Genomic DNA, 6,600 nt, shown 5'->3' on the forward strand with positions numbered 1-6,600 from the left:
AAAAAAAAAAAAAAAAAAGAATGCTTCTTGATTCCATTTATGTTAGATTCTAGAAAATGCAAACTAACCTATCATGACAGAAGGCAAAGCAGTAATTGCTTGTGTATGGGGGAGAAGCAGAAGGAAGGAGCAACACAATCAAACACTGGGAGAGATGATGAGTCCTTTGCATTGATTATAGGGATGGCTTTGCTGGTGTGTATGTGTGTCAAGACAAAAATAGGTGTAATTTACTGTGTGTCTATCATACATCAATAAAGCTGTAAAACTGGGGGAAAAGAAAAGAATTGGGAATAGAGATTGGCAAAGTTGGTGTTTTGGACAAGACGTTCAGGTAAGGATCCCTGGGAAGGCACTATCTGCACAGACACCTGAATGAGGTAAAGAAGAGAACAAGGTGGTAACTCAGAGGACTCCAGACACAGCAGAGAGCAGGTGCAAAGGCCCCGGGCTGGGGGCTATGCTGAGCACAACCCTGTGCAACATGGCTGGAATACAGTAAGTAAAGGACGAAGCAAGGTCAGGGAGAAAGAGGCCCAGATCCTGTAGAATGTATTCTGAGAGAGAAGGAAATCTATTAAATTGTTTTACATGGAGTTGTGACATGATCTGACATGTTTTTAAATTAACATTCTAAAGCATACCTATCATTCTAAATGATAAGAAGGAAGCATGAAGCAAGACAAGTCGTCAGAGGATGGCTGCAAGTGTGAGATCACGGTGACCTCTCTCTGAGACAGCTGGGGTGGGGTGGGCAGAGGGGATGGAGGCAGGGCCATCTGGGAGGTAACGCAGTCTTGTTTTGTTGACAGGTGGCAGATAGAGAGGAAAAGGAAAAGAGAAGTCAAAGATGACTCTAAGGGCTGTTAGGCTGAGCCTTGGAAAAATTAATTTGCCCATTACTAAAACAGAGAAATCTGAGTTGTCAGTTTGTAAGATGAATTCAGTTTAGAATTTGTTAAACTCGAGGTACCTACAAAACGACCCAGCAGCTCGATCGGTCAGTCTGTCATCAGGAGAGAAGACAGAGCAGGAACTGGAGCTATAATTTTGGAGAAGAGCTTGGAGAAGAGGTCTGAGAATGGTGCCCTGGGGAATCCCTACAGGAAGAGGTCAGGAAGATGAGGGAAAACCAGCAAAGACAACTGCTACAGAATGACAATGAGCCCGGGGAAGTGGGCGTTTCAAGAAATACAGTGATCAGCTGTGGCAAATGTGGCAAACAGGTCAGTGTGAGGGCTCCAGGCTGGCCACTGAGCTTGGAAATGTGCACCGCTGGCAAGCACTGGTACAGGGGATGTAGGAATAAACCCGCGGTCAGAATGAGCTCTCCAGAGCATTAGAGGTGAAGAAGTAGAAACAAGTATTGATGAGTTTTGCTGTCAACGCAAGCAGAGAAATTGAACAGTAGTTGAAAAGGGATGTGGGGGTCAAGGGAGTTGGGGGTTTTTTTCAGATCGAATATATTACAGTATGCTGTATTCTGATGGGAACACTCCGGTAGAGTAGAGAAGTAAAAATTAATGATGCAGGAGAGAGGACAATTGCAGAGAAAAAGTCCTTGAGCTGTGGGAGCTGTAGAAGACAAAGATGAGGAGGTGAGAAGAATCGACCCATGGAGGGCTCTGGTCCAAATCTACCACTCTGGATGCAGGACCCAACCAGAAAGGGAAAGATCAGGAAGCTGAAATTAATGAGTGCCTCTGATACCCCAGGTACCTCCTGGTAGCTCCTCTCTGCCACCCAGGAGGGGCTGTTTCTAGCCACTCTTTGCAAGGGAGGCAACTGAGGCTCTAAGAGATAAGGTGACGTTGTGTATTGTGCACAGCCAGTCCCAGCCACACAGAGCCTGCTGCGGGTCAGCCCGAGGACAGGCAGGTCCTCCCTCACCCTGCACACAGCCAGGCCTGCTCAGCATCATGACATTCAGATTCGGAGCCTGGTCTGAGGCCAAGACTTGCGGCTTTACTGTCCCCACTTGAACGGCAGCTCAGCCTCACAGTGGCACATGGACCATTGGTTTTCTTACCACCCGCTTTCCCACAGACATAAAACCACAGAACACTAAAGCTAAAAGAGACCTCAGAGATCACCCAGTCCATTCCACACTTCCATAAAAAGAAACTGAGGCACAAGGTTAGCTCAGCCCAAGCCCAAAGGCAAAGCAGAGCAAACTGTCATCTCACTGCCCATGAACTGTCAGACATGTCCCCAGAGATGGCAGTGCACACACCTGTGTGTACAAAACTGATTTGAGGATGCAAATCGGCTATATCCAATTTCATCCAACTGTCCTCGAAATTTAAGAGCTCTGCTGACATGCACAGAGCAAAGAGTAAATTAAATTGCTCCCCTGAGAGAAATAGCCTTGGAAATGGCCTCCTGTGTCCCCGTCCAAGGTGCTAGGCGGGCAGAGTTTTCAGGAGAAAGTCTGGGCCTTCTAGGCCCAAATGTGTCCTTCTTCTGAAGGGAAGTGGGAGGGAAGGCAGTTAAGGGACCTGCTGGGGACCTGCTGACTTGGGCGTGGGACACTTTTGCCTAGGACTTCCAGTCTACTTCCCACAGAATTGCTTCGTGAAGTACATACCTGTCACTGGGGGAGAGGCATGACCAGTGCTGAGAGTTCCAGCCTGCTCCGAGTCCACAGGGAGATGAAGAAACGCCCTGCGCGCCGTGCAGCACCACACCCGCTTCTCTCCGAGCTGTTTGTCCTACTCGGCCTTCACTTTCGGGATCAAGAGCCACATCAGCCAATCCAACATCAAAGGGACCCTGGTGCCACCAGCCGCGCTCATCTTCGTCCTGCAGAAGGGCCTGCAGCATGTGGAGGCTGAGATCCGCACCGAGGACGGCGCGGTGTTTGAGGGCAGCCCCCTAGAGTCCCTGTCCCTGATGGAGGCCTTCATGCCCGACATGGTGCAGATGCGGCAGCAGGCCCTTCCGAGAGAAGCTCGCTCAGCAGCGAGCCAGCGCCGCGACCACAGTGGCGGCGGCAGAGGCAGCAGTAGTGACAGCAGCAACAAGGGCCAGCACAGCAGCCGAAGCAGCCCCGGCCGCTGTTTCTCAGCAAAACCCGCCAAAGAACGGAGGCCACTGTGAAAGGGGAAGAGAATGGCGCGCACACAATGAACAATCACTCGAGGCCCATGGAGATCGACAGGGACATGGAAATTCCACCCAGCAAAGCTACCGTCCTTCGGGGCCACGAGTCTGAGGTGTTCATCTGTGCCTGAAACCTTGTCAGTGATCTGCCTGCTTCCAGCTCTGGTGACTCCACCGCCGGGACTTGGAACCTCAAGGAGAACAGCAATGGGGCCCCACGCAGCTCTTGCTGAGGCACTGCATCCGCGAGGGGCAAAGACGTTCTGAGCAACAAGGACATCACCTCGCCACACTGGAACAGCGATGGGACACTACTGGCTACAGGATCCTGTGACGGCTTTGCACGAATATGGACAAAAGATGATAACTTGGCCAGCACCTTAGGCCAGCATATAGGACCTATCTTTGCCTTGACGTGGAACAAAAAGGGGGATTATATTTTGAGTGCTGGTGTAGATAAAACCACAATCATTTGGGACACACCCAGGAGAAGCCAAGTAGCAGTTTCCTTTCCATTCAGCCCCGGCTCTTGAGGTGGACTGGCAGAACAACATGACCTTCCTGTCCTGTAGCAAGGACATGTGTATTCATGTGTGCAGACTCGGCTGCAACTGCCCAGTCAAAACCTTCCAAGGACACACGAATGAGGGCAGTGCCATAAACGGGGTCCTTCTGGAATGTTGCTAGCATCCTCCTCTGATGACATGACATTAAAGATCTGGAGTATGGAGCAGGACACATGCGTGTATGACCTTCAAGCTCACAGCAAAGAGAGACACACCATCAAGTGGGGCCCCACGGGCTCACCAGCAGCAAGCCCGAAGCCAGTGTCTTGTTAGCGAGGGCTTCATATAATCCCATGGTTTGACTGTGGGGTGTGAGCAAGGCGTCTGCATCCACATGCTAACCAAGCACCAGGAACCTATCTACAGTGTAGTGTTCAGCCCTGGTGGGAAGCACCTGGCCAGTGGCTCCTCCGGCAAGTGTCTACACATCTGGGATACGCAGAGCGGAAGTCTGGTCCACAGCTACCGAGGCACCAGTGGCATCTTCAAGGTGTGCTGGGGTGCTCGAGGTGACAGAGTGGGTGCCAGCGGGGCGGACGGCTCTGTGTGTGTTCTAGATCCATGAAAGTAAACACAGAACATTATGAAGAAAAGAAAAATCTAACGGGCCAGCAGTGAATGTGTGGGGTTGCAGTACTCTTCCGGCCATCAGCTCCGAAACAGCACAAACGTGACTTGTGTTAGTTTGCTTTGACGTCAGCTCATCCCTGGCCACAGGAGTCTGTTACTTTTTCATAATCTTCATCCAGAAGTTTAAAAACCAAGCAAATTCAACAGCATACACACAGTCATATCAAGCGGGGGGGAAGGGGTCTCCACCTAGGACTGTCTGCTGGGGCTTGATTTCCATCCACGACAGGCTCTGAACGGGGGGAGAGCTTTGCCTCCCAAAAAAGTAAAATGGTGTGATGAACCAAAAGGGGAAAGAACACCTCCTCCTTGCAATACCCCCTACCCATAATGTGGACACTCTAGTTGCTCTTGCAGAGGAGGTTCAAAGACCAGTTTGTACCCATGAAACGTACAACTTTTTTATCCCAACACTTCTATTTTCTAGAAAAAAAAAAGCTTAAAGTGACACCATTACCCTCAAGGACCCCCTAGGGTGCTGCCTGTATGCTAGGGATTCAGCACAGGGCATCAGCTGCCCCAAAACCTGGCCCTCTGATTTGCCGAATAGGTTCACCCCAAAGTAGATAAATCAAAGTTCCACAGATCACATGACTGGTTTTCCAGCAGTCTGTTAGAAATAGAAGTATTTTTTTCTAACAAAATCTGATCCATGAGACAATAACTGCCAAAATTACTATGCTTGAAGCAGGAATATGGGGGTGGGGTAGCAATAAGCCCCCTTGTTCACCATACCTGCCTCTATAAGCTATAAGTTTCCAAGAGTAAAAGGCATCCCTTTGATTAAATTAACCCATAAAAGTCTGTAGAGCTCTGCCCTATCTTTTGCATTAGTCCCAATATGCAGTAAATCACATGCACCTGCCCCTACCTTAAGTTGCAACAATCTGGCTACAGACGGACATGGACTATACCATCTTTTGAAATCACACCTGTTCTTTCCTGCATCCTGCTTTTAGCATCCCACTGACTGATACAGGCCATCTCTCTTCTACAGTCTCCAACCCACCCCAGCATGTGCCTGGGATTGACCTCAGGTCTGTGCCTCTTTGACTAGAACTTCTGGAACCTCTCAGATGCAAATGTTGGCAAAAACCTGCCCATATCTCTATTCTGTTACATTTCCGTGGTCTCCTTCAGCAGGTGCATGTACCTCTCTGCCTGAGAACTTTCTTTCAGTCTGCAAATCCACAAGCAAAGTAAGAAATGCTGAGAGCCCATGTGCCCAGGAAAGACCATCAGCCAATAATCAATCATTGTTGGTATGACACTTCAGTGGAATGTCATAATGCATTTCTAAACCCAGGTTTTCACAATACGGCCTTGCACAATAACATACCCTTTTCAGCTTTCTTTCACCTTCTCATTCTCCTGTAAATGTTTCTAGTGACCATCTCCTAACGAAACTAAAGGCACTCCTATGCTTGGCTCAGGGAATGCTTCCAGGAGAACCCAACCTAAGACATTTGGTACCTTATTAACATGGGTAGGGAGCAGAGCTCTAGCAAGAAGTTCTGGAATAGAATCATGTGACAAACTAGATTTAAGAGAGACCTCCTTGCTGATGATAACTGAGGTGAAGACACCCCATGTGGTCTAACATCAGAATCGTTGAAGTGCTGGCTAGTGAGACAAAATGATATGGGGAACAGGTAGAAAGTGGTACACTGAGCTATATAATGGGTCTAGCTATATAATAAGTCAAAGTGTAGTCCATGGATCAGTACCAGTCCAGGACTTGTTTGATGTCACTCCCTAGTAAACACAGGAACTGAAAGTTAGCATATGGAAACTTTTTTTTTTTTTACTTTCACAGACTAAGTTTACAACTGTTGGATCTAATAAATTAAAATTAGACTTGTATCATGGGTATCTTTCTATTTTTCTTTTCTTATTAATTAATTGGTCCACAAAAGATTTTTTAAAAACAAATCCTTCACAAATAATCTGAGCAGCGCTGGCCTCAACTTGAAAACTATAAGTGTTTTTAACTGTGACAGTTACCGAGTCACTCAGCTGTGGTTCACGGTCCCTCAAGTTCTGAAGGAAAAAAAATATAACAAATTCAGTTGACTATTAATGAAAAATCCAGTGGGGCTCCAGAATCATGTTTAAAAGAACCTCATCTCCTGAAGCTGAGAGGCAGACTGTACTGAAAATCAGACTCAATATCTGATTACAAGAATGACAAGAGTTAGTTACACAGGAGGCTGACTTATAGCCTTAGCAAGCTTTCAATGCCAACAGCACGGACCTAGTAAGATCATGCAACTTGCAATAAAGACAGTTGGTTTGCTACCTC

At 47.8% G+C, this 6,600-nt stretch overlaps 1 pseudogene; it reads left to right on the forward strand.

Annotated features, from left to right (window-relative positions):
- The window catches only part of LOC104863024, a 5,125-nt pseudogene extending 892 nt beyond the window's left edge, over positions 1 to 4,233 (forward strand).
- The last annotated feature ends 2,367 nt before the right edge of the window (positions 4,234 to 6,600 follow it).

Source organism: Fukomys damarensis, unplaced genomic scaffold, assembly GCF_012274545.1.
Source record: "Fukomys damarensis isolate Sample0158 unplaced genomic scaffold, DMR_v1.0_HiC HiC_scaffold_18, whole genome shotgun sequence".
In the NCBI taxonomy this organism is placed as follows: domain Eukaryota; kingdom Metazoa; phylum Chordata; class Mammalia; order Rodentia; family Bathyergidae; genus Fukomys; species Fukomys damarensis.